Here is a 16,950-nt window from a genome sequence, read left to right as displayed (position 1 = left end):
TGATTGGGTAGGACTACTCCACTATACCAAAATAATGTGAAGATATGGAGTGGCCGCAAATTATATACAACTAAAAGGCAATTATGAAAATAAAGGCGCAACTATTTATATTGATGGAAGGCCAAAAGCACTAGGGAATATGGCAAGGTTTATAAATAGTACACGACCCATCACCACAAATAACCAACCCAATTTCATATTCGAGGGATGTGAAGGAAACTGTGTATTCAAATGTGCCATTAAATCAATAATTGTAGGGGAAGAGTTTCTCATTGATTACAATTTGAATAGAATAAATTCAAATACTTCTTTTATGGGGGTGGTATGTATTCAATTTTACCCAACTTGTAAGCAATGTATATTATATGTTAACATTGTCATTTACTACGTGAAGTTTCCATATAAATTTAGACATATGCCAATAATGGTTTTCTTATTAACATAATGATGATAAATTGTGGATGAATTGCAAATTGCACTTATTTGATAAACATGCTAATAAGGGGAAGGTACCAACCTGAGAGCAGTCCACAAATGCTTGTGAGGAAGAGGTTAATGATGATGTGATTTTTATGTCTGTCGATCCAATGAAAGCAATAAGGAATCTTAAATTCAAAGCAAATAAGAAACTTAATTCTTTAGTTCTGATTGAGCCTCAGACATATGAGATAAAAGGAAAAATTAGAACCTTGCTGCAACAATTTTGTCATCATGGGCTGAGAAACTCATTTAATTATCCCAGTTATTTGTTTATTATTTATTTATCTCATCATTTATTAAAAAAACTCTTTATTTTACAGGATTTTTTAGTGGATTTTTATCCTCATGCTACGACTATGGGTGGGGTCTGTGTTGGTAGCAGCGTCAATGCTCCACCTATGAATTAGTCACCAATAATTGAGATCGGTACAACCTCTCAACCACCCATAGCAGGAGTGCACCCCTTAAACAACGTACATCACGATCTACACATGATGTTGTGGATGCAGAGCATGATACAATTGCACAATTTGAAATGAGATTTCCTGGATCTTCCTGTATTACTAGCATGGGATCACTACCAATCACGTTTTTTGGTAGATGATGACAATATCCCTATGAAAATAAATAAAATTCCAGGTATTTATGAAGTGTTTTAAATATTAATTACAACCTAAATGAAATTAACGTATAGTATGTCATTATTTTAAACTAATGATAATATCGTTTTACAGGAAATGGTGTATTTTATAAGCATTTGTATAACATAACCTTGGAAATATTTGGGCTGACCATTCACACAAACTAGAAATCCCAAAGTTCCAAGTTAAAAGAGGAACTTATTAACAGGATGGTTCACCTATTCAATGATGGTACCTTCAACAAATCTGGAGTTACCTCAAAGGCATGCCTACATTTAAAATATTTGTGAGACCAGTATAGGTCTCAATTGGAAAGGTCCAGGTCGCATGAGTTCCCTCCATCGATTCTAGAGAAGGAGCGGAGAGCGCTTGTGGAATATGCACACAAGAAGGAACTTTGAAAAGTAGGGAAGACTCTACCTAGACTAAGAAGGTATGAGGCATGTATACTAATATAATTATGATGCTTTATCATCATTGTGACATCTAATTAATTTTTTCAATGTTTTACTTCCAAAACCGCACAAGCTAGAATAGCCAAACATGGGCAACATCATCTTGGCCCAGGTGGTTACTCAAAACTAGCCACAAAAATTGTAAGTATATAAAAAATAATTGCATCCAAATTATAAATTGTTAACAATTTTAATTTAATATCACAGAAGAAGAAAAATTCATGTTCTAATGCAAAATTGTGGGGTACTCAATTCAAAGAGGCTCCCATGGAGGAATACCTAAATCTTGATTTCAAGTACGGCTATCAAGGCGTGGTTGAACAAAGGACAAGCTTGGTGTCTTCACGGTCTTCCAGCATCGAACATAAAACCCAGACAAATAAAATCAACAAATAACATTTATAAATCATTACTTGTACAATCTATTGATTATTATTTTTGGCCATAAAGTAATGTGCTTGATTATAAAAATAAGACAAGTAATGTAGATACAACACATGAGCCTACTGATGGTGGAGTGCATGATCTTGAGACTGATGTTCAGCTCGATACTAGAGGTATTTCATGTGTTATAAAAAAAATTGTAGTATGGAATATAATTAAAAATAGTTAAATGCAAATGGTGTATTAATTATAAACTTTCTTATTTCTACACCAAAGCATCTACAAGATGTGGCCAAAGAAGAGGAGGAAAATATGGCCACATCCAAAATTATTCTGCTTCCCTCCACTACCGAAGCAGGTAAAGAACACTATACTACTCTTTTTATTAATAAAACATTTGTAATAATAATAAATATAAATATAAATTTAACATTTCTTTCTTATGTAATTGATGCTCAGCCCCACTTGCAGTAGCATAATCGTAGGACTAGGTCAGGAGCAAGACATATTACACTAGAGACCACAACAACTAAAGGGGCCCAAGATCAAGACATCCTGGCTAATTACATGTTAAAAAAGAGAAAGAAAGTTGATAAAAAATGACTGAACTTGTTTATTTAGAGCTTGTTTCACCACATTTTTTTACTGAGAGGTTGAATGCCTCATGGAATGTCAACATGTAACTTTAGACTATCTTAATAAAAAGTTGTGATTTTTCCATTGCAAAAAATTAGAATGATTTTGTTTCATATTGTGTAAACATATTTTTTGTGATACGAGGGTGTAGAATACCATATATTTGATAAATTCATGGTATAAGTCAATTAACTTTGTTACAAACACCAAGAGCCTATAATCAGATTCTTGTGTTAAACTAAGCCTTTACACAATCCATGCCCATGATAAGTCAACCATCTACTAATTTGTATATCTAACCCACTCCACCTTACACTACCACACTCCTAATTTCTGTGCTAGCTACTCCTCCAATGCCTAATCACAACAATTTATGATTATAATGAAAATCTAAGTACATATGTGTGTAATGTCCATGGTAGGATGTATGAATTTTCATCCCCAAATTGCTCGTCAATGATTATAACCTTAAATGGGCTAGCAACAGTCAATCTCATCATCTAAAAATGCCCTGGCATATGAAAATTTACAAATTTTGTCATCATCACTTCACACTATCTCATGAATGACCCTTTCTACATATTATATGCATGAATTTGTGGAAGGTCATCCCCTCTGCCTATCCTATGATTTATTGTGTCAAAAAGTGAATAAAGGACAATTGACCAATCCTTGTTGACAAGATCCCCTACTTAAAAATTGTACTTTGTTCCCCTGTTCTCACAATCAATCATAGGCTAGGTAGAAGGGATGGTCTGCCAGTAATTCATGCAGATAATTTGTAGAAGGGGTCATCTATGAGATAGTGTGAAGTGATGTTGAAAGACATGGTAAATTTTCATCTTTATTATCATTTTGAGATGGTGATGACATACTAGCGCTAGCCCATTCAAGTTTATAATCATTGATGGGCAATGTGCAAAGGAAAATTCATACATCCCATCATGGACATTACACTCATGTGAAATTAAATTGTCATCATAATCACAAACTATTGTGAATTGACAGCTAATATATGTTAGAATTTTGTTAGCCTAATATATATTAGAAAATACAACCAATATATAGATTGGTTACAATAAATATGGTATAAATTAGTATATCAACCATTCCAATAGTGTCAAATAGTGTATATTGAGACTAATCTTGATGCTTCATGGGATGGTGTATAAACTTGTCTCATGATTTATCCTAATTATCATTGAATTCCATAATATTGCTCCGAGGTTCTATTCAAATTTTGGAAATTTATAAGACTTGTAGCCTTCCACTATTTGCATGGCTCTCTAGCTTCAAGTGGTACACTAAGTCTAGGTTAATTAGTATACGTTTAATGAAGGTAGTTTATTTTCCTCAATCCATATTCAGAAGATCTTGCAAACATTTCTTCATAGGTATGGGCTCCTATAGGTTATTCATATTCTCTATTTTCTTAGTTTGATCAATATTAGAAGTCTCATGCTCATAACACACACATACACATATGCCAATATTTATCCAATATTAATCATTAAGATCTATGCATCAAACATAGCTCTCAGCTTCTATACTCCTGTTTAGACTTCGAATCTTATATATGTATGTGCAAGACTGCTTTGTCCTATTCAAGTACGATGACTGTAGTTTTCAAACTAGGTTTGATCTTTTAACAATGTGTTTTCAAACTTAATTCAGATACCCTATTCAGAAAGTGAATTTCAGTCTTTAATCATGATCAATATTTGTTTCTAGATTTTTTAAATGGTGCAACAATTCAAATGCCTAGTTTAAAAAATAATGCTCATGCATGTCGTTTGGATGAGACCTAATCTATTGAAGGATAAATGTGCAATTATTAATTTTCCAATGTTATTAAATTTCTCATTTTAAGCATCTAAAAACATCATCGACTACACTCTTCCCTAAATATTTTATACAAACCCCTCTTATCTATTCCCCTAAACCCCTAAGTATTTTGTGTTTATTATTAATGAATGAATGAATGAATGTTATATGTTAATGAATAATTTTTATATGTCTCTTTATGTACATGACATTGTTTCATATTATGTAAACATATTTTTTATGATAAAATTTATTGAGATGAAATATTTTGTGGATTTACGAATGAATGAATGTTTTATATTTGTTTTTTAATGTATCTTAATGTCTTGCTTTCAACTATTTCCTATATAGTACATATATTGGGTACTGGGGAATTGAGAGTGATTTTGGGTGGGGGTGGAGGTGGGGGGGCATGAGAGATTCCACCTTCATGTGGTTGGCCCTATTCAATAGAGAATAAATTAGGATTTGGATAATCTTGGAGAAAAACACCCTCAATCCAACAGAGCAACAAAAAAGTCAATGTTGACTTCGTTATTGCTTCGTCGAGTGGAGGGAGGTTTGCTCGACCAAGATTAAACTACTCCAACAATTTATTCTCAAAACCAAGAGGAGCTCATTCAAGTATTCATATTTTCTATATTAGAATCTCCATATTAGAACAATTTTGTTTCATATTGTCCATATTAGAATTTCCATATTTCCTTTATTGTACTATTCTTGGAAAATACAATGTTCAACCATTGTAGCATCTCAACGATCCATTAGTGATTCGTGTTTAAAAAAAATGACAAACGTTAACAAAACCTAGAACTTATCTTCAAAACTATAAAAAAAGGAAACAATTACCACAATATCAAAATGGAAAAGTACAATTCTGCAAATAATTCTCAAACAAAGCATCAATATTGATCAAGACATCCAATATTGCCTCCCATCTTCACTAGTAGCATTTGGGGCATCTATGAATTCCAAACATACTCCTGCATATATGACATACACGCTACTAGTGAATATGGGAGGCAATATTGTTTGTGTTGACTAGTATCGACGCTTTGTATGAGAAGTATCTACAAAATTACACTTTTATGTTTTGATATTGTGGTAGTTGTTTCCTTTTTTAAATTATAGTGTCGACTAGTGCACGAGGTAAAGAAAACTCTAATGATAATTTTTATTAATGAATATTAACAAAAATATCAATTTAACATTTCTTTTTTGTTACAGCTGATGATCCACCCCTCTTGCGGCAACCTCGACAACATCATGAGTACATGACCAGGCCATAAAAAATAAAGAAAAAGAAAAAGAAATGATTGTAATAGTTATATCATTAGAAACATCATGTACCATATTATGAAAACATATTTTTTATGATAAATTTTTTTGAGATGAAGTATTTTGTGTCTATGATTAATGAATGAATGAATGAATGTTATATGTTAATGAATAATTGTTATATGTCTCTTTATGTATATGACATTGTTTCATATTAGGTAAACATATTTTTATGATAGAATTTATTGAGATGAAATATTTTATGGGTTTATAAATGAATGAATGTTTCTTATTTGTTTTTTTATGTATCTTAATGTCTTTCTTTCAACTATTTCCTATATAGTAGATAGATTGGGTACTGGAGAATTGGGAGTGATGTGGGGAGGAGGGGGGTTGGGGGGGGCATGAGAGCTTCCACCTTCACGTAGTTGACCCAGTTTAGTAGATAATAAATTAGGATTTGGATAATCTTGGAGAAAAACACCCTCAATCCAACAGAACAACAACAAAGTGAATGTTGACTTCGTTATTGCTTCATCAAGTGGAGGGAGGTTTGCTCCAAGATTAAACTACTCCAACAATTTATTCTCGAAACCAAGAGGAGCCCATTCAATTATTCATGCACGCAATTTTTTCTAATTATTATTTTTTCATGCAATTAAATTTAATATTTGGTCAAATTTAATCTAAGTTTGCCTCATTGGTCTCATGAATATATGTAGGACAACTAGTTTCAATTTAGATGTTGAAGTGGAATAACTATCTGAAGCAAGTAGCTCAAAATGGTAAGGGTTTAGGTGCAACAACAAAATTTGTTTGATATTTGTCCTGTATGTCTTGGCCAAGTGGGAGTTACATAAAGTTTTATAAGAGATAACAGACTTTTCCATGAAAAAAATCCATGTAGTATTTGTCTTTCTTTGACAATTGCGCTTTTATTTGAGTGAGAGACCATAAACTGCCATTTTTCATGCAGGGCAGTAGGAGAAACTCTTACTCTATTAGTTGGGCATAAGGCACTGGTATGATTTTTATTCTTATTTATTAGTTATTTATTGCATCTAAATTCTACTCCTTCCTTTGTTTTGTAGATACTCTCATTTTCATATCAGGATTTGAAATATTAACTACGGTTGGAGTCATATACGCGAAAAAAACTCATCGAAGTACTGCTCAAATTGATCCGACCAAGAATTTGGCTACTCGGTGCATGATTTATTTTTGCATTTCATTTGATTTCAAGACATTTTTTTATTTCTAAATTGTAAATAATCCATTACCATAGATGTTGAGAAAAACTAGGGCAAACAGAATTAGGGTTTATTTTATAATGTTTTCTCTTGTTATATTGACAATTCTTGTGATATATTTTTAGTTCATCATCATCATTATTATTTTGTGTTCATCATCAAGACAATGTCAATAAAGAAGGTCACAATGCAAAGAAGAACACCAAAAATAGGCTCCATGTAAGGGCAAAACCCCTCCACAGGGGAAAACCCCAAAAACTTCTCTTCTTATAGAAATTCAAGGAAGACTTAAGACTTCCAAGACCTTTGATCAAGACAAATCACCAAGTAATAGGCCATCCACCCAAAAAACAATTCTTCTCTCTATAAATCAGTCTGCTGCTCTTCTCTAGCTTGAAATCTAAACAAAGATAGATTTCTTCACATACGTGTGAGCTTTCAAAACAAAGAATTGATGTACAAGCCAAAAAAATAGACCTTATTTCTTTCCTCGCTATCCTTGAACAATTTCTCACTCTGGATTTTCCTCAGACTTCTTGAAGATACTCAATTACTTGTGTTACTCAAATGAGTTCCAATACATCTCCTTTGTTGATAGATCTAGGGCATTATGTGAGTTAGATTCTTCAATTTGATTTATCTTATCTTGACATTTACTTGTGAAGTTATATGTTGATTATGTTAGTGTTCCTTTGATCAAATAAATACCAACATGAATATCACAAAGACAAGAACACAATATGTAAGCACACAGCTAGGGAAAACCCTATGAAGGAGAAAACCCAGTCAATCCTTTCTCTAGTAGATTAAATCAGGTTGAGACACACTTGACCCTTTGACTAAATAAATAAACTTACTCTAACCACCAGACCAGTTCCTCCTACAATTGTCTTTGCAGTCATGGTTCTTGGCTCCTTCTATTTCAACTTCAAAATTTCAACCCTCCTGTAATAGTCTCGACCCTCCTACTTTAGAAATCTTGGCGTTTCTGCTTGATCAGTTGCTCAAAATTAGGCTCAAAAATCGAAGTGTCAGAATCTTGTTAAACTTAGCTTCAGATTGAAGAGCTCATCATTTTGATTCCAACGGTGTGAACGACACTCAAATCCGAGCTCATATGAAGAAGTTAGAGCAAGTCAAAGTTCAGGTTTGACTTTCTCACATGGCAGGATTGGATGATGTGGCAAGTTTCATCAGTGAATCGGGAAGCGCAAAGTGGCAGGCTACCATTGGTCCCCCCATTTCGCAAATCGCACATCAGTGAAGGGAGGTGTTACAGAATCAACCCTCGATAAGATCATGGTTGTGATGCGATAATCGTATATCGCACATTGCAACAAAGAGGTGTTAAAGAATCGACCCTGAGCAAGGAGGGGTTGCGATGCAATGGATCGCAGATCGCAATCGAACTTCGCATAAAATAGAGTCTCGCTTTATGATTTCCCACCGGTTCTTCGCTCATTGCAAAATGCGATAGGTTCCTCAGATGCGATGCGGCTATAGGATGCAATTTAATGGTCTGTCGAGTCTGATGTATCGCAATCACACATTTCCCGCTTTGTTCACAAACCATAAGCCCGCAGGACTTCGCTGATTGCGATTTTCTATAAGACAGTTGGCCAACAAATTATGGCTCGCCGCACAGTGAAATTTTCTCCCAGTTAGCGCGTTTTTGGGGCTAATTTGTAGGATCATGCCGGAAATGGGGCAATTTGTGGAGCGAATATTGGGAGAACTAGGAGAAGTCATAACTTCTTCAGTTTTTCACCAAATGGGATGAAAAAAGAGGCTAGATAGCAATTTTTAGACATTCTTTACTCATTGGAGCAGGTTTCAGAAGCATTTGAGCATTGTAAACACAAATTTTTACACTTCTGAGCATAATAGAGAGTCCCAAGTCATTGGAAGCTAGACCAAAGAGACGTAGCCCAGGAGGGGTGAAATCCTTTATCATGTGCTTGTTGTAATGTGTTTTTGATGATGTTATGTACATGTTTATGTTGTTGTTCAGTTTCTGATTTATGTTAAATTTCTCATAAAATTAACATAAAAACTCTTCATTTCACTTGAAAAAATTCATGAATCCTTAAGCACGATGAAAGCATTTTGTTTATAATCTGAGGAAGATCTTAGCACTGCAAACTAATATTCTAAATCAGATCAATTTGGTATCAGAGAACTAGGTTTTGTTTTGTGAAAGAAGGATTTAATTGTTTGCAAGTTTATGTCATGCTTACAAGGTTAAAACTCAAAAGAGGTGAAGGAAAGTTGGTTGGAAGCCCTGAAGTTGGGTCAAGGGGAAGAAGAGAAAGGTTGCCACAATCTCCAACACCAATTCAACCTCAAGTTGCAGTTGAGACTCCAGAGATCATGTCTCATGAAGGAGAACCTACAAACATGACAAAAGATGAGAAGACCTTCAGAAAGGATTTCTTTGATATGACAGAGATGGTGAAGGTCCTCTATGAAGAGAGGAATAGCAGGTTGCAAGGAGAAAGTTCCAAACCTCCCAAAGGAGAAGGCTCTTCAGGAGGAGGTAATGGAAAAGGAGGTAATAGGAATGGAGACAAACCTCCACCCTCTCCACCATATTCTTCATCTTCTTCTTCACAAGCATATTCACACTCTTCCACTAATACAACCCTTACGCATACTCATCATCATTCTCCAAAAGGAACTGGTAAATCATCTTTTTAAAAACTTGATGTTAAATTCAAGTTGCCCATGTATAATGGTGAAGTGAATGTAGAGAAGCTTGATAATTAGATTCGTCAATTGGAGGTCTATTGCAGGATTCAAAACCTTTAAGAGGATGACATAAAGATTTAGTTAGCTTCCTTGAGAATGGAGGGTGCAACAGTAGTATGGTGGGAACCAAAGACACAATAGGAGATTAAGAAACACAGTATGATATCTATTTCTTGGAATGATTTCATTGTTGCAATCAAAAGAGAATTCTACCCTCTAGCTTATATGCAGAAAGCCATCATGAATTGGCAGAACTTTAGACAGCTTAAAGGTCAAAAGGTGCACGATTACACCCAAGAATTTAGAAAAAGGTCTCTGATGTTAGTTGTAGATTCGCAATCACAAGAAACATTGCTAAAGTACATAGGGGGTTTACACAGTTACCTTAGGCATAAAATATTAATGTTTAATCCCAATAATATAGATGATGTGTGTGTGCAAGCCACTCATCTTGAGGCAAGAGGGAAAAACACCCCAGAAGAAGGTAGTAAAAATTCGTTTAAGGGTAAAAAATAGAAAAGGATTTCAAAGGAAAGAAAAATGCATCCATTAAAAAAGAAGGAGAGAAAAAAATATGTAAACATTGTTCTAGAGAGGGTCAAAATGAAGCTCATTGTTGGAAGCTTCATCCCGAAATGAAACCAAAGAAATTCAACAACAAAGTAAAAGAAAAGAAACCTGCAACCACTCAAGAGGATTTGGGATCCGAATCGGGTGATGAAACAAAAATCACAGCCATGGGGTTTCAAGGAAAGGAATCCATTTCCAGCACTAGTTCTTCACGCTCGCAAAATGAAACTCCAAATGAAAAGAGGAGAATAGAAATGTTTCACATAAGGGTGATCTCAAAACATAACAGCATTGATACGATGTTTGATAGTGCCTCTCAAGCCAATCTTATCTCAGAAAACATTGTCAAGAGTTTAAAATTGGAAACTATTCTACATCATAGCCGTATCCACTTGGATGGGTATGTGACAATGTGCAATTGCAGGTTACGAGAAAGTGTAAACTGAAATTCGCAATCACTGCAAAATTCATAGATGAAGTGGAGCTTGACGTTGTGCTGTTAGATATCTGTGGCATCATTTTGGGCAACCCATACCTTTATGGAAGAAAAGCTATTTTCCATTGACATGAAAACAAATATCACATATTCAAAAATGGAGTAGAATATATTGTGAGAGCTCACAACAAAAAAACAAATCTTTTGATTGTTAATGAAGGGAAGATGAAAAGACTGGTGAATTTGAGCAAGAATCTTGTGCTTCTCATGATCAAACCTGAGAACGGTATTGATGATGAAGCGTTTTATGGTTGTAATTCAAATTTGAAAACTGATTGGGTTGACGCTATTAACCAATATGATGAAATGTTTCAGGAATCAAAGGGATTACTTCCCAAGAGGCCGGGAATACAACCTGAGTTACAGTTGCAACAAAAGCATCTTCTTCCTAACATTGGCATGTACAAGATGTCAGTGATGGAAAGCGCATAAACTAAGACACAAATCCATGGATTGTTGAATAAAGGGATCATTCGGCCTACTCCTTTACCATGTGGTGCACCTCTTGTTTTGGTGCCCGAGAAGAATGGTAAGCATTTCCTTGAATGGGATTCAAGAAGTGGTTTTCATCAAAGTAGAGTTGTTGAAGGAGATATAGGGAAGACGACATTCAAAACCAAGAAATGTTTGTTTGAATGGCTTGTTATGATTTTCAGTCTTTATCATGCTCCTACTACTTTTACGCATATAAAGAGAGATGTGTTGAAGCCATTTCTAGATAGGATAGTCTATTTGGATGACATTTTCATTTTCAGAAAATTTCATTATGAACATGTCATGTGTGAGAAAAAAATACTTGATGTCGTATGTCAAGAACATTTGTTTTTGAAGATGTCAAAGTATATGTTGGATAAAACTTCTTTGATGTACTTGAGCCTTGAAATTGGTTCTTCCAAGCGTGTTCAGGTTCCCAAAGGCTTTTTGGCAGTTTACGTGGGACATGGAGAAAGTGAGCTGAAGTTAGGCCTCTCCAAGATTGATGTCGTAATAGTCTATGGTGGTATTGACTCCATTCTTGCATACATAAGTGAAAGATTCATACACCCCCGTGAAGCCGCAGATGCCTTTGCTCTGCTCACAATTTACATAGGCAGGCTCCAAATAGTCATTTGGATAAGAGGTTTTATGGAAGCAGCCCAATGTTGGAGGAGAAATTTTATTAATTTTTCTTCTATTGTAGTTCATTTGCATTTGTTGGAAGTTGTGCAAAAGGTCTTCCAGTGGGGAGGAAAACAACGAGAGGCATTTGATGCTTTAAAACAAAAGATCAGTACAGCTCCAGTACTTGCTTTTCCAGACTTGAGACAGTCATTTAAGTTTCAGGTTGTTGTATGTGACTATGCCATGGGTGCAGTCTTTTTGCAATGTGGTAAGCCCATTTCTTTTCATTCAGAAATTTTCAATGATAAAGTGTTTAAGTTGCAGCGACAAAGGCACTTCCATTGGATGGGTTTTCTTCTACTATTCCACTCGGTCAAAAGGTATAAGAAAGGTATAAGCGACAAGTTTGTTGATGTACTTTCTAGGCCTATAGTTTGTATAACTACTTTCCTCAAGCATCATTTTGTTTTACATGAAAGTTATGTTTAGAAAAATACATACTTTCAAGATGTATATTCAAGCTTGAGTCAAAGGAATCAAGTGGAGGAATTTGTTTACCATTTGCATCATAATGTATTGTATCATCTTGGTAAGAAGGATGTTTCTACTGATAGTAACATGGACAAGGCCAAAGAGTTCATTGAACGACTCCAAATGGTACATCAAATAGTGCAAGAACAACTTGAAAAGGTTAAAGGAAAGTACACAGAAAGGCATGACAAGAATCGTGGAGATCACAAGTTCCAATTTAGTGATCAATGGATCGAGATTGGAAAGGTGAGGGAATTGTACCCTCACCTGTTGGACAATTGAAAGTGATCCTTTTGGGGTCCAAAAGGCTTCTAGTGGGGAGGAGTGATCAGGTGCTCAAAATTAGGCCCAAAATTCAAAGTGTCAGAATCTTGTTAAACGTAGCTTCAGATCGAAGAGCTCATTATTCTGATTCTAATAGTGTGAATGACACTCAAATCCAATCTCATATGAAGAAGTTAGAGCAAGGCAAAGTTTAGGTTTGACTTGCTCACATGGCAGGATTGGATGACATGGCAAGTTTGATCAACGAATCAGGAAGTGCCAAGTGGCATTCTGCCATTGGTCCCCACATTTCACAAATCACAGATCGGTGAAAGAAGGTGTTAGAGAATCGGCCCTTGAAAAGATCATGGTTGCAATGCCATAATCGCATATCACACATCACAATAGAGAGGTGCTAAATATTCGACCCTGAGCAAGGAAGGGTTGCGATGCGATAGATCGCAGATCACAATCGCACTCTGCAGAAAATAGAGTCCCTCTTTATGATTACCTTCTGGTTCTCCACTGATTGCGAAATGCGATAGGTTCCTCGAATGTGATGCGACTATAAGTTTCAGTTTAATGATCTGTCAGGTCCGTTGTATCGCAATCGCAGATTGCCCACCTTGTTCATATACCATAAGCTCGAAGGACTCTATCAATTGCGATTTGTGATAAGACAGTCAACCGACAGATTATGGCCAGTCGTGCGGTGAAATTTTTGCCCAGTTAGTGCGTTTTTGGGGCTAATTTGTAGGATCATGCCGGAAATTGGGAAATTTGTGGAGCGAATATTGGGAGAACTAGGAGAAGTCATAACTTCTTTAGTTTTTCACCAAATGGGATGCAAAAAGAGGCTAGATAGCCATTTTTGGACATTTTGGACTCATTGGAGTAGGTTTCATAAGCATCTAAGCATTGTAAACACAAATTTGTACACTTTTGAGCATAATAGAGAGGCCCAAGCCATTGGAAGCAGGACCAAGGAGACGTAGCCCACGAGGGGTGAACTCCTTTATCATGTGATTGTTGTAATGTATTTTTGATGATGTTTTTTACATGTTTATGTTGTTGTTCAGTTTCTGATTTATGTTAAATTTCTCATAAATTTAACATAAAAACTCTTCATTTCACTTGCAAAAATTCATGAATCCTTAAGCACAATGAAAGCATTTTGTTTAAAATCTGAGCAAGATCTTAGCACTGCAAACTAATATTCTAAATCATATCATTGCTTTAGAAATCTTGACCTTCCTTCTGTAATAGTCACAACCCTTTCTGTAATGATCTCTACAACAAGGAACTTCGACCTCCCTATAATTGTTTCTGCAATTCACATTTTTGGCTTCCTCTCTATAATAGTCTTCTAATATTCTTTACTTCCTCTCCATTTCTCGGGTTTTTAATAGTTTCTCTTACTTCTTGAATGAATGATTCACTTCTCTCCTTCAAATGGTGAAATAGTAGGCTATTTATACTTATTGGTCACTATGCATTTGAGTCGACATGAACAATTTGACTTGAACCCGACTTGTAGGCTTGTAATGAAGGCCGACTTGATTATCTTCTGTTTGGAGGCTAGATTTGAAGGATGAATGGTAATCCTTTTGGGAGAAGGAACTGATTTGGTGGAGGATATATTTAGACAAAAACATTTTTCCTTTCTTGACCTTAAGGATCCCAAGAAGGGTCTCTTACAAAAATGACTTTGACTTTGACTCAACAAAAAATTGGCTTCACAATGCCCAAAAAATGTATTTGAAGGCAAACATTTAAGCAATTAGATTTCAGAGGCCTACCCCTTTCTCATTCAATGTTTTCTTTTATATAATGGCTATGCAGTCAAAGGAACATTTCTTGTTAACAAAATATTTCCATGTAAAACGATCCATTTTCGAGAGTCGATGATAAAAGTTGAAAGAGATGAAAATTATGTTCGTTACCCAAGTATCAACTCCTTGGAAATATGTGGAACGAGTTATAAGTCGAGCATAACATCTCTTTCAAGATGTTTGATTGCATTGCTTACATATGGAGGGGTTCCAAAATATTTATTTATTAAGCTTGTAATCAATGTTATAGAAAAAAATCATAATGAACTTAAAGATGAAATAAAATCTTGGAAAGTTGTAAAGCAATATAGATATTTAGATGACAACAACATATGTCTTAGAATGTTATAATGTGGAATTCCTTTACATGAATGAATTCTTATTGGATTAACCAGAAACTCCCTTTGGGTACCATGAATGAAATGTGAAGCAATGATCTCAAAATAGGTATCTGGAATAATCACATGCTCCTATGGGTGATGCAAGGGGAATATATGGATATACATAGACATAGATCCTATTAGAGTTTACACAGAACTAGGTTGTTAGTTAGTCCCTTGATGTCGATATGAAAGAGAGAGGAAAAGCGTATAAGCCCAAAATAAATCCAAAAGAGGACGTCCTCCAACTTATCCAAAGTATGGCAAACCAGTGGTTGAATGTCAAGCCCATGATGGGATAACAACTCTGTTTACCCCCTTTTTTCCCTTGGAAATCATTCCATTTATGCATTATAGGACAAAGTATGGCACATTTATGGTCTCTACAAGTTCTAAGTGTGGTTGATGTCTAGTTGGTAAAGGAGTATGAATTGATAAACATAAAATATACTTAGCCTTCCTTCATAGGAGATGTATTTTGAAAATATGATATGCTACCTCATCCTAGATACCTTAATAATAATGCATTAGTCACAAAAATTTCAAGCCCCTTAACAAAAGTCACATATCTAGATACATTCTCCTAGATCTAGGAAAGGCCTATTTATTGAGATGCTCTCAAGGGTGAGAGGAAGAATAAAGAGAGATGGCCCAATAATTATAATAAAATGTCACCATCAAACTTTTCTCTTTCATCTCAAATGAGATTATTTTTCTATAAGTTGAGGGAAGAGGAGAACTAAGAGATCATAGGAGAGTATACACTATGATCAAGGTATAATATCTTTATGTACCATTGTTATTATATGAATGGAAATTTTATTTCCTTTTCCATTTCATATTTGTATATGTGATATTATGGTTTACTTGTTGTAATAGTTCATAGTGAAATCTAACTTCCCTTCTATGGAGGTAAACTTTGTCCTTATTTGTTTGTGCATGTGTGTAGGGGTTTGGATCAAGGATTTGGAGTGAGATATATGGGTTGCAGTAGGGCTTCCAGCTATTATGAGGGGTTTTCAGTTTACGCTAGCCTATGAAGGTTATAAGGTGTCGCAATTTACATACTTTCCTCCATTGATTGCATTACTTGTTCTTACATTGTGAGTAGGAAATTAGTTTTTATCTTTCACCCATTGCCTAGCAGATCCCGAGGTAGGATCAATTTGGCAATAACTCCTTTGATTTTGTGTGAATTCAAAGAAAAATTCTCCACTCCTGGAAAATATCAAATCCAATCCCTTAAATATCTCTAACTATCCCTAAAACTACTAAAATCCTCCAACTATATGTTTTCCTAATACATTGGTTACATTACATGATATATGAAAGAAACAAGCTCATTCCTTTGTAGATCAATATAGAAAAATATAGGCCCTATTACATAAGGAAAGAAAATTTAAATGATGCTCATGCATCACCTCTTAACAACACATTAATATATGAGCTTAGTTTTATAGATTCATTGAAAATTCAATGCACCATTTCCTTATAGTGAGGGAACCAAATCCAAAATTTTATAATCCATCAAAGATTTGTATTTTTTATCCATAACATTTTCTCATCCAAGTTAATCATGTGCATCTACATATGTATGAGTATCACATGCCTCTAATCCACATGCCACTAGTGAAACACTACCACATTGTTTCATTCATCTACTCTTCCTTAAGTTATGTAATTACTTGCATGAACACCAGTAGTTTCAATTGTATTAGTCACTCTTTGGAAATGGTTATAATCCCTTGTAGAAGGATCACCTACATCTCTGAGGGTCCATAGTCAAATATTTAGGAGATTCATTTCTTCTAGTCAACTATGTTGTTGAAGGTAAATTGTAAGACAATTCTATTAGGATATTTGACTATCAATTTGACAAGATGATTGACATGTTGATCAATGTTGTGAAATATTTATTCAAATCCAAAATTGTTTACAAATTTCAAATGGACCACTACTTAACCATATAGAAGGGGAGTTTGATAGAGAAGCACTGAAATCCATATAATAAAATACAACATTCTTCATACACATAAATTACTAATTGAATGGATCAAGAAACCTATACGATTTTGAATCA

The sequence above is a fragment of the Pinus tabuliformis genome, chromosome X, assembly GCF_031772625.1.
Source record: "Pinus tabuliformis cultivar Carrire ecotype Pingquan chromosome X, CPIR1, whole genome shotgun sequence".
NCBI classification, from domain to species: domain Eukaryota; kingdom Viridiplantae; phylum Streptophyta; class Pinopsida; order Pinales; family Pinaceae; genus Pinus; species Pinus tabuliformis.
Note: the sequence above shows the minus strand (reverse complement) of the source record.